The 12,102-nt window shown below is 33.6% G+C and overlaps 1 pseudogene; it reads right to left on the bottom strand.

The window, feature by feature from the left end:
* Positions 1-4,045: 4,045 nt before the first annotated feature.
* Positions 4,046-4,932, bottom strand: LOC109701872 (olfactory receptor 7E24-like; annotated as a pseudogene).
* Between the last annotated feature and the right edge of the window lie 7,170 nt (positions 4,933-12,102).

Below are 12,102 nucleotides of genomic sequence, written 5' to 3'. Positions count from 1 at the left end.
ACTGCAGCACTACTCACAATAGCCAAGCTTTTAAAACAACCCGGGTGCCCTACAGCAGATGAATGGATCAAGAAATGTAGTACATATACACAGTGGACTATTACTCAGCCAAAAGGAATATTGGTATGTGGTTTGAAGGTAAATGGATGCAACTGGAGGACATCATGTTAAGTGAAATAAGCCAGGCTCAGAAACAGAAAGGCCACACATTCTATCTCATATGTGGAAAATAGATACAAAACATAAACATATACACAAAAACAGGAATAACCATATAAAAACTCAGATATAGAACATGACTGCAATACCAGAACTACTTTATGAAACTCAAGGAAAGAGCGAAAGGAAAAGAGAATGAGAGAGCATCAGTGATATTGCAAAACATAATGTGAAGGTAGAGGATATAAAGATGTGTATTGAAAGCTGTTGAAAAATAGGACATGGGAGGTAAAGGGGTAAGAGAGTAATGGAAGGATCTGAACAGACCAAAGTAAAGTATACCCACAGCGGGCATACAGTGAGAAAGCCCTTTGAATATCAAGTTAAATATTAATAATGAAAAACAAGACTATAAAATAAGTACAGTGGGGAGGTTGTAATGGGAGGGGGAAGGGTGAATGAAGGAGACTAAGGTGAAGATATATGGTTGATGGACTTCATTTATCTATATGATACAGGACTAAGAAACCTCTTTCAAATCCTTTAAGTGGGAGGGGAGGGGGTTGAGGAGAATAGATGATGGGGGCCATGGAATTAATGTACAGTATAAGTCTAACTGGAATTGTCACTATGAAACCCCCCTGTATAACGAATACATCCTTATAAAAATTTGTAAAAAATAATAATGGAGGTGTTTAATAGGGTGATATACAAGAAATGAAGCAACTTACATAGAATACAGTGCTCATTGCCTGACATACAGGTAGCCTCCTGTAAGGGTTCATGCTATGACTACAACTATAATCGTCATCTTCATGATGGAGTCCAGTTCACTGTTTCTGAAAGAATGTGATACAGCTAAATCAAGGCACATTCCCTGGCTTGTTTCAAAAAGTATGGAACAACTTATAGGTAAGACTCATTGGTGAACCATTTATATAAGACAGTTTATTTTTTATTTTTAAAAATATTTATTCTCTTTATTGTATTATTTCTCTTTTCATTATTGTGCTGATGGCACATTGTGACATTTAAATAATTTCTTACCATTTATCAAGTTGAATGATGAAGGGGGTGAATACAACTTTTTCACAGCTTATGATGGAATTATGAGAATGGAGAAATACAAATATAGTAAGAAGACCAGATACCCAAAAAGGGAAGAAATCCTTACCTTGTGTCATAAAAATACTCAATTATGATACTGATTAAGATGTCAAAACAAAAGATTAATGACCTGAGAAGAGTCATAATAAAACTTATCAATTTCTACCTCTTTTAAGTTGGTAAATTATAAAATAAATGAATTGTGAAGCTAGGAGTCCAATGGTCTCAAAAGTCCTCAAAATGCAGAGCCATAGAGGCCACTGTGAACAATAACTACCAACACGCAGCAGATGACAGATGACCTTGGCAAAGCATAGCCTGATGGAGTCAGAAGCATACCACACATACTTCAAAAAAAGAAAATAGTAGAATTCACTAGGCAGCTGACATAGGAGATGACTATCCTGTGAGTTTGGATATGCAAAGTCATCTTTGTGACTATGTTAAACATGAAACTGGTATCAGCCAATGACAGGATGGAGAGTAAGAAGAGTGGAGGTGAGAGTCACATCTGATGATTACCAAGATGAGCAAGTTCCTTAGCACTGTGACCAGGAATGGACAGAAATCGACAAACAAGATTGTGCTACAGTTCTGGAACATTTGAGAAGCCTAGAAGTAATTTCATGATTGTTAGATTATACATTTCTATGTTACTTTGATACTTTTTGATTTTTGCTTATGGAGACAGAGATATAGATATATATGTGTGTGTTAAATTCACATGTTCACAATGAAGCATTCATACTTCAAACCCACAAACCTGTAGCAATATTTCACAGTTGTTATCAAATCAGTCTTCTTAGAAATCTTGCATTGTTAATTTCTGTGTTATTGATCTCCCAAAACACAAATTTCGAGGGACTCTATGGAGGCACTCAGTGTTAGAAGACTGAGAACATTAGAGATTACTCACCCCTGGTCACTGTACAACACATTGTATTCTTTGAAGAATGACAGTAGAATAAATAACTTTCCCTCTTTAATCAAAATAATTTTCTGAAATCAAATTAAGAAACAGTCAAATATTCCTCCCTTTATTACAATGGTACAAATCTCCTTGATTTTAAAAATATTTGTAATAATCTGTAGCAGCTGGAAGTCAGTTCTTGGAACCCTAAATTAAAACTGAAGTTTATTAATCAGAAAACCTTGTTGCTTGCAGCAATCCAGGATGTTTCCATCATTTTCTGGTTTTCTAATTTTCCTTCTTTGTGGATATAAGTGCTCATTCAAATAATGACTCTAGCTTTGGCTTAGGTGAACTTCAAACTATCCACATAATCTTAAACTATCATTAGCAACAAATGTGTCATGAGTGTACACTAACACTGCCAATGATGAAACATAAAGGAATGTTAAGAAATTCCTTTGAAATTTGTTATTTAGTACAGGTTTATTTCTATCAGTTGAAAAATTCTCTAGGTGGTTTCAATGGTTAGCATGATACTTATAGTGCCCTGGGTGTTAATGCTTTATTTTCTGTAGTACTGGGGCTTGAACTAATGATCCACACCTGAAGCCACTACACCAGCCGTTTTTTTGTGGTGGGTTTTTTTGATATAGGGTTTCACAAACTATTTGCCTGGCTGGCTTGAAACTGTGACCCTCCTGACTTCTGCCTCCTGAGTAGTTAGGATTACAGACGTGAGCCTCTGGCATGAGGCTTAATGCTTTATAGTTTGTGGTCATAAACTCTGTTGCTTTGCTGATGAAGATTTGTGCTCCAGAGAAAGCCTCACAGCTCTGGTTTGGAAGGTAACCTTCTCATGCTTACTTAAATAATTTTCTTAGCAGAACTTCTTGACATACAGACTTCAGCACTCTTACTTGAGCTACCAGAGAGCAATTTCAGTTCATTTTCTTTGAACTTCTACTGTGTAATAAGGGCCAAAATGCAAAAGTGAAAACTATACAAATGATATAAACAATCTGGGCAGGACAACTGATTACCATTCTCTGCTTTTTGAAAGAAATATATATTACACTATCTTTTAAAATTTGTAAGTGGATATTTACAATCTATAAATACCATAGCTTCAAGCATTAAAAAGTTGCATCTGAAATCTGTGGGTGAAATTATTGTACCACAGTTGAAAAATACTACCATGAATTATTTAGGACATTTAGGAACTTAACTTTTGTGTATATCAGCATTATTTGATTCTACTGCTTATTTCTGATTGTGGTTAGAAGTTTAGTAAGTGAATTTCCTGTCAATATTTTCATGTTAGTATTGGGTTGTGTGTCTATGAACAGTTTTCTTATGAATTTACATAAAGAGTACCTAAGTTCCTGTAAGTAGAAAATATATTACCCTGAAATACACTATTTTGTATTCACAAGTGGTTTTGAGTTTTTTAGCACATTCTATACATTTACTTCTTTTACAGTTATACAGCATTACCTGAGAGAGACATGATTAAATTTGTTAATTTATTATTAAAACTATCCTTCTAAAAATTATGCTATCTTTTGCATATCACTTAAGTGGCAGTCCCACAATAATTGTTTGACAAGTATTCACACTTGAGGCTCAACACATTCAGTCATAAACTTCACTTGTGCAAACAAGTCCAATCTCCAGACAGAAAATTTTGTCTCATTTATGGCCCCTTAAAATGTTGGGAATCATTATTCTAAGAAACATTGAGAAAAATAAAACATTAACAATACAAATATAGTGTGAACAAAAAAGCAAGCACTACATGTGTATATTTTAATTAATTTTAGTAAATTTCCCAAATTATTTGCCAAATGGACACCACAAAGGCTGATATCAGGTTACTCTGCTGCGGAACTGATGAATGGCAGTTTTAATGTCCCTTTTCCTCAGAGGGTAGATGAAAGGATTCAACATAGGATTAACCACTGTAAACATCACTGAGGCCACTGAGCTGTTTTTGTGAGAATGTGATACAAATGAACCAACATAAACTCCAAGGCAAGTGCCATAAAACGGGCCAACAACTGACAGGTGAGACCCACAGGTGGAGAAGGCTTTATACTTCCCACCTGATGATGGGATCCTCACAATGGAAGAAATAATTTTGTAATATTAGAAAAGGATTCCTGAGAGTGGTAGTAAACCATATATTATGCCTATAAAATACATGAATATGTTATTGGAAAAGGTGTTTGAACAAGAAAGACTAATTAAATGAGAAGGGTCACAGAAGAAATTAGAAATTTCCACATCTTTAAATTTGGTAATTTGTATTGCAACCAAATTGTGCATCAGGGCTTCTAAAATACTGACTGAAAATGATGCCAAAGCTAAGAAGACACAAAGGCGAGGGTTCATAATGACTGAGTAATGAAGGGGGTGACAGATGGCCATATATCTTTCATAGGCCATCACTGTCAGAAGCATATCATCCATACATGTAAAAATCAGAAAAAAAGACATCTGGGTCAGGCAGCCCACATAGGAGATGACTCTGCTCTGAATTAGAATATCCACAATCATCTTGGGATAGTGGTAGAGATTGAACTGATATCAGCCAATGACAGATTGGAGAGGAAGAAGTACATTGGGGTGTAGAGATGGGAGTCAGAGCTGACAGCCAGTATGATGAGAAGGTTCCCAAGCACTGTGATCAGATACATGGACAGGAGCAGTCTAAACAGGACAGGCTGCAGTTCTGGATCATCTAAGAGTCCCATGAAATGTCCCATGAAACACTTGTTTGGTTTTCTTCTCCTAATTGTGTAGGACACCTGTGAAATACAGAAGCAAGTGGTGAAATGGAAACATATAACCAGGGACACAGTCCTCTGTATCACTGCTTTTCCCAGGCTCATCTCAATCTCCTGGTATACAGGGATCTTTCTGGCACAGAAATTGGGACTACAGGTCCACAGTTGTGGCTGTCTTCATACCTAATGAATTCCCATTTCACAAGTGGTGTTCCATGCACCTTCACCAATGTTTCAAATTAGAGAGACACATCTTGATAAATTCTTTTCATCATTGTTTTGTCTCATTCTATACACACTTACTCAAAGACTCATCACTAAACAATATTATAAAACCAAAAATATAGATAACAAGTCCATGTTTACAGTTAATCAGCTTGCTGTTGGGAGAAATTAGGATAAGAAATATCCTTCTATTAATAATAAAAATTAAACCTAAGAAAATCATGAAGCAAGCAGAGACAATGCTGCAAATTCCTTTGAACCACAAAGTATTTTGAGTGTAATAAGATCCAGAACTATATAATCTAAGACTAAACTAACTGCTACAGTTCATAATTGGAATCCATTTCCTATTCCAGATTTCAATTATTTGTCATCATTCCTGAGACTATTGATTTCCTCCTTCAAGTAATTAGCTATACAGGGAAATATTATTTATATTTGAAAACTTATTCAGTAGCCTGCTGCCAGTGGCTCACACCTGCCATCATAGCTCATTTGTAGGCAGAGATCAGGATGGTACCAGTTCAAAGGCCAACCCAGGCAAATAGTTCACAAGATTCTATATTAAAAATCAACTATAAAAAAGGGCTGGAAGAGTGGCTTAAGTGGTAGAGTGCCTCCCTTGAAAGCATGATGCCCTAAGTTCAAATCCCAGTAGTGCCAAAAACATTTGAACAAGGAAATAAAAAAAAACAAAACCTCATTCAACATACTATTACAATGCTTGGTTTTGATAAACTACAATTCTGAGAATTATGGTTCAGTTAAGAGAACATCACCAATATCAGATCAGAATGGTGGAATTAGTGGACACTACACCTGTCAATGATTTTAAAATATTGAAATGATAACAAACATTTAAATTTTATAGAAGTTTACCAACCTCATAAAAGTCTTTGATGGAGAAAACAACTCTTTTTATCTCATTTTTTACAATACTCTAAAGTGAACTATTGACAGTGCTTCAGTGTTTTTTTGTTATTATAAGCCCATTCGTTTCTAGTTGAAAATTTTAGAAACAAAGAAGGCCGTGATCTCAGGTTTTATTATCAACCACTTTATGAGTAACTAAAGATTTTTTACATAAGTGATTCCAACATATGAACTACAGTTCCTTGTTTCAGCTATGTGAATGCAAATTGGGTTATAATTAGGGTGTCAATGTAATTCAAATGAGATAAAATTTGAATCATAGAACATATTGTAAATAAACATTGACAAATTCCTCATTTGGGAAATGGATGACAATTAACTGACTAAAGAGGAATTTGGGAAATGGGATGACAATTAACTGACTAACAGAATTATAACAATACTTTAGTCAAAATACTATTAAATTGCTTAATTTGCATTTGTCAATCTCATTCGTGAATATTCTTATTCATTCATTAATATAACCATCTTTGTAAATGTTAACATATTTGGGAAACAGAACACATGTGTTCAATTTCTTGTTGGTAACACAGGACCAAGGGGAGGACACTAATGCGAGGGGAGGATAAAAGAGAGAGTAAATGAGAGTGAATATGGTTGATGAATTTTCTAAAGATATATAAACATGGAACATTGAAATCTACTGAAATTACCTCTTTAAGAAGGGGAATGGGTAAGTGGGAGAATAAGGGAGGATATAAATAATTCAGAATACAAAATATGTATATATGGAAAAGTTGAAATGAACACCCCTTTGTATGATTTTCATACATTAGCAAAATATTTTTGCAATGAAGGACAGGAAATTAAAACATTTCCAGTCTGAGGGTCAGTACCAGAGGGAGTGTGCAGGGCATTTATGTACAAAAATGGTTCTAAGAAGAGTGGGAAAGGAGACAAAGGAGAAAGATGGAGGAGGTGAATCTAATTAAGATATATTGTAAGCACAAATTTAAATATCACAATGACCTCCCTTACAACTAAAATATGCTAATAAAAAATTTAAAAAATCAAAATTTATGATGGCATTTAATAAACCTGGATTGAGGACAACTGCCTTAGAATGTATCCTGCCATTGAGTCATAGTGCATTATAATTACAAGTTATTATTGTCAATAAAACTGAACAACAATATTATCAGGTAAATGTTGATATGTTTCATAATATTTAATGAAGATTTTAAAAGTAGAATATAATTGTCATAGAGGTTTGATTTCAGTAACAGTCCATTATATTCTTTATAGCAATAGCATACAGAAACTTCCTTGTACAATTAATAAATGCTTATGAAATTTAGAAATGATCTCGAATTATCTGTGAAATTCAAGTTACTGATATCTCACTGTAATTTAATCTCGTGCATTTACATCCCCCAAAGGTAGCAATTGTCAGATATTTGATGACTATGTTTTCCTGACAATATGCACATGACTATGGATTTGCATATCCATGTAGAATTTCTTAAGAACTTACCCTAAAAGTCCTAAAAGATCATCTAAGTACTACATATCATAATATGTATTACCTTGAAATATACTACCTTACATTAGCAAGAGGTTTTATACCTCTCTGTGAGGTACATCCATCCACTTAAAATTCTTTTATTCACATCATTACCGAGAGAGGAACAAGTATTTAGCTTACAAGCTTATTATGAAAATTCTCTCAATAACGTGCCATTTTTCATGTCACACAAGTGATATTTTCTATATAACATATCAATGTCAAATAAAACTCTATTTTCCAACACATAATGTTATATTAATCACCTACATTTGATTCCCCTACAAAAGTCAATCATTAACCCCGACCTCCTCATATTCTTGAGATATGTCTTTATAATATGCCATATTATAAATTATTGGACATTATTATGTCCAACAATAATACCTTTATAACAATAAACAAATAAATTTCATCTTGTACTGGAGAGGACAGTGCACTTATGTGGTTGTCATAAATTCTCCCTGGCTGTCCTTTGTCACTCCCTGCTGCAAAATTCAGAATAAATGTACATCTCTCCTCTCTATGCTCATACTACTTTGTGGAAATAGGGAAAATTACACCTACCTACATAACATGTGTAGTGCCCAGGAGAAGTCTAGAACTTTATAAATATTGGTAGTGATTGTCTTAAAGAATTTCTTAGTTGTGGAAACAGTGATTTTGTTTATGAATACAGTTGTCAACATTCACTGTAATCTGCAATAGTCTGATAAATATAATAATATATTAATATATAATCACATATAATTAATAATATATTAATATATGATTACATATAATAAATAATATATTAATATATAATTACATATAATTAATATATAATTAATAATATATTATATTATTATAATAAATTTAAAATAATATATTATTAAATAAATATAATAAAATAGATTCAAAATGGATTTAACATATTTATGTAAAACCTAAAACATGAAAATCTTTGAAGAAATATGGGAAAACACTTCAAGGGATGAGTATAGAAAAGGACATTTTGGTTATATGCCAAACTTCTCAGGAAATAAGAGCAAAAATTGATAAATTGGAGAGTTTCTGTATAGCAAAAGAAACAATCAATAGAGTGAAGAGATTGCTTACAGATTGGGAAAAATATTTCTGAGATATTGATCTTTATGGAAGATTAATGTGTAGAATATATAAACAACTTAAATAAATACTAAAAATAGCAAATAATCTAGATAAATGGACAAGTGAACTAGCAAACACTTTTCAGATGAAGAAGAATAAATAGCCAATAAATACTCAATGTCCTTAAATGCAGAGAAACAAATCAAAACTATAATGAGGAATACATGTGGCAGTGCACCCTGTGGTCCCTGCTGCTATCAATGGAGAGGTAGAGGTTTCAAGTCTGAAGTCAGACCAAGAAAAAGTATGAAAATGTATCTGAAATATAAATGAAAGCAAAATTAGAACAAAAGAATTTTTGATGTGTCTCATGGTATAGTGCTTGCCAAGCATGAGGCCCTGAGATCAAACCACAGTACTGAATAAAAACTGCATTAGAAAAACCCATCAAGAATATAAATATCAATAGATGCTGGTAAGGATGTGTAGAGAAAGGAACTCTTATTTCTTGCTAGTGGAGATATAAATTAGTCTAGTCACTATGGAGATCAGAATGCAGATTCCTTAAATTTAAACATAGAACTCCCTTATGATTCAGACACAGCACTTCTGTGTTTATTCCTGAATGAACCAGTCAGCTTACAGCAGAAATAACTGCACATCCATGTCTATCCCAGCAGCATTCAGGGAACTGAAATATGGAATCATCCTAAATGCCCACCAGTTGACAAATAAATGAAGAAAATATGGTGTACATAACACAGTGGAGTCTTCATCAGCTTTCAGGAGCAATGAAATTGTAACCTTTTTCTGGAAATGCATGGAACTGGAAGGTCATCATGTTAAATAAAAGAAGCCAGTCGCACAATGACAAATATTGTATATTTTCTTCCATTTGTTGGTTTGGAAAAAACAAACAAGGTCATGAAAATAGAGATTGGGCTGCTAAAAAGTTTGAAAGTAAAGGAAAAAAAATTAGTAGAGGAGAATAAAAAGAAGAAATGGTAGCTTGAATATGATCAAAGTACATCTTATGTATACATGGAAATGTCATAATGAAACCCCTTACTAAGTACAGTTAATAGACTCCAATAAGATAGTGTGAATATCTAAAACATGTCTTAGCTCAAGTCACAGGTTTTATGTGCTTTGTTAAGTTTGTGCCAACAACTTTGTTTCACCCATGCAAATCTGCACTATGTTTAGGAATAATAAGATTCATGAATATGTGATTAAATTAATTGCAAGTCACAAGTGTCCAACATATAAGCACACACAATGGCTGTATTATCTTGTCTGTACTTTAGTTGGACACCCCTGAAATGAATGAAAATATAGACAGGAAAGCATCAAGTATGTGAAACCACACTGATTTGGCCAACATTCATGACACAAGGAAGGATATATTGAATAATTTAACATGATTTTCTTATTGTTGCTGCATCAGTGTGTCAGATAAGATCTTGTCTGGGGAATCAGAGATGAAAGTTACTTTGTTATTTCTCTCCAAGTAAACAGCATACACTAAATAAGAAAAAAATGAAATTTTCTTTTACGGAAATAGGAAAATCGTAACTTTGGGTCACAGAATGTATTTTACTTGAAGTATATTACTATTAACATTGTAATTATCAATAATACTATCTAAATAGCACATTTCATTAGCTTTGTAGTCCGTCATCTTTATTCCCATAGGGAGCACCCATTACATCTTTAATCTTTGTCTAGTGAAGTTGTCTTTGGTAGAAGTTAATTTAAATTGCAATGGTCAGATAGTAACAACTCACACCACATCACAGATATATTAAGTAGATCTGACATGATTCAATATTAAATTGCCAGACTCTGCATCTGCTACATAAAGCTTTCTTATTTTGTCCAAAACTGTGAGAGTTTAAAGCACAGGTCCAGAGGTCTTAACCATAGCTACATCTCAGGTCTATTTTCAATCTCTGTCCAGTTTAGAAATATAATCAAGAGCTTATCTAGTTTTCTTCTTTGGATATGTGTAGGTTAATAAAAACTTACAGAAGGATGTGTAAATGTACAAGAATATTCTGTATTACTGGCAAGAGAGGTATCTGTGCTTAATTTTCATGTTCTTTCTCTTTCTGTGACCTTTTCCTGGCCTATGGATATGCTTCCTGTAATCAATGCAACTGATGCCATGTACTCATCCATAGTGTGATCTGCCAGAAACCTCCAAAAGAAGAGGATAGTCCTTGAGTGGCATGGAGAGGGATGGTTGTTTGGGTTGTCAAGCAGACAGCCTACTAGGATTTCCTGGTATGATTCCCTATCTCTGAAATAAGAGAGCCCAATATCAACATGAGTTAACTCTTTACCTAATAATGTAATGTGGGTTGCATGTTTTTCTCTTTTATTTCGTGTAATATAAAAATACAAAGATCACTTTTAATAGCATGAATGGAATCTGTGAAGGAAGGCTTAAAATGCAATGAAATTTGTTGAATAATAAAGAGTGGGGAAATGGTAAGGGATAGTATTAAAGGGTGTTACTCTAATTAAAGTAAAATATATTCACAAATGAAGTACCACTGCAAAATCACTTTGAATAATCAATATACACTTAAAATGAAGGACACGTCTGTACAAGAGGATCATTTGGGAGTGGATATGAAGGGGAGGGAGATGGTGAAAGAAGTTAAAAGTGGGTGAAAATGATCAATGAATTTTGTATATTTGTATGAAAGTAGAACAGTGAAACCTCTTGTAAATATTATAAGTGTATGAGAGAGAATGATGGAAGAGTGAATCTAGCCAAGTTTCATTGTAAACATATGTGCAAATGTTACAATGAAACCCCTGTGCAACAAATACATGTTAATAAAATGTTTAAAACACAATTAAAAATAAGCACATGTGATGAAACTAGCTGTGCAAAAAACATTGTCTGCCCTGGAGCTTAGGAAGTCATCCAAAACAGTTCATGATGAATTTGCTTAATATCTCATCCTCCTCATTGTCATCATTTTCTTAACCCTTGTAGAGGACATAAGTAACAGTTTAGAAAGATGAATTTGTTTGTCTTTGTTGATGTGATCGCTATGCAATATAGAGCTGATGTACATGGAAGTAATCATTTTCAGTAAGATCTTTGCTACTCTATTTACAACCAAAAACATAAACTTCACAATTCTCATAAGTAATATCATTGATCTGTATTCTCCCATTAGACAACATAGAATGTCAAGTTTATCCCAATGAAGAAGTAATATTGCCAAGTGTCCTTCAAACATGCACTTACTGACTTATGATACTCGTTTGTTGGGCTTTGATCAAGTAGAGCAGATCCAAAGACCCTTCCTTATCTGAAATTCAAGACTCAGGTTCTGTCCTCAGGTTTGATACCAATATACTGTCAG

The sequence above is a fragment of the Castor canadensis genome, chromosome 14 (genome assembly GCF_047511655.1).
Source record: "Castor canadensis chromosome 14, mCasCan1.hap1v2, whole genome shotgun sequence".
Taxonomy (NCBI): domain Eukaryota; kingdom Metazoa; phylum Chordata; class Mammalia; order Rodentia; family Castoridae; genus Castor; species Castor canadensis.
The sequence above is the reverse complement of the archived record's forward strand: the minus strand, read 5'-3'. Positions and strand labels throughout refer to the sequence as shown.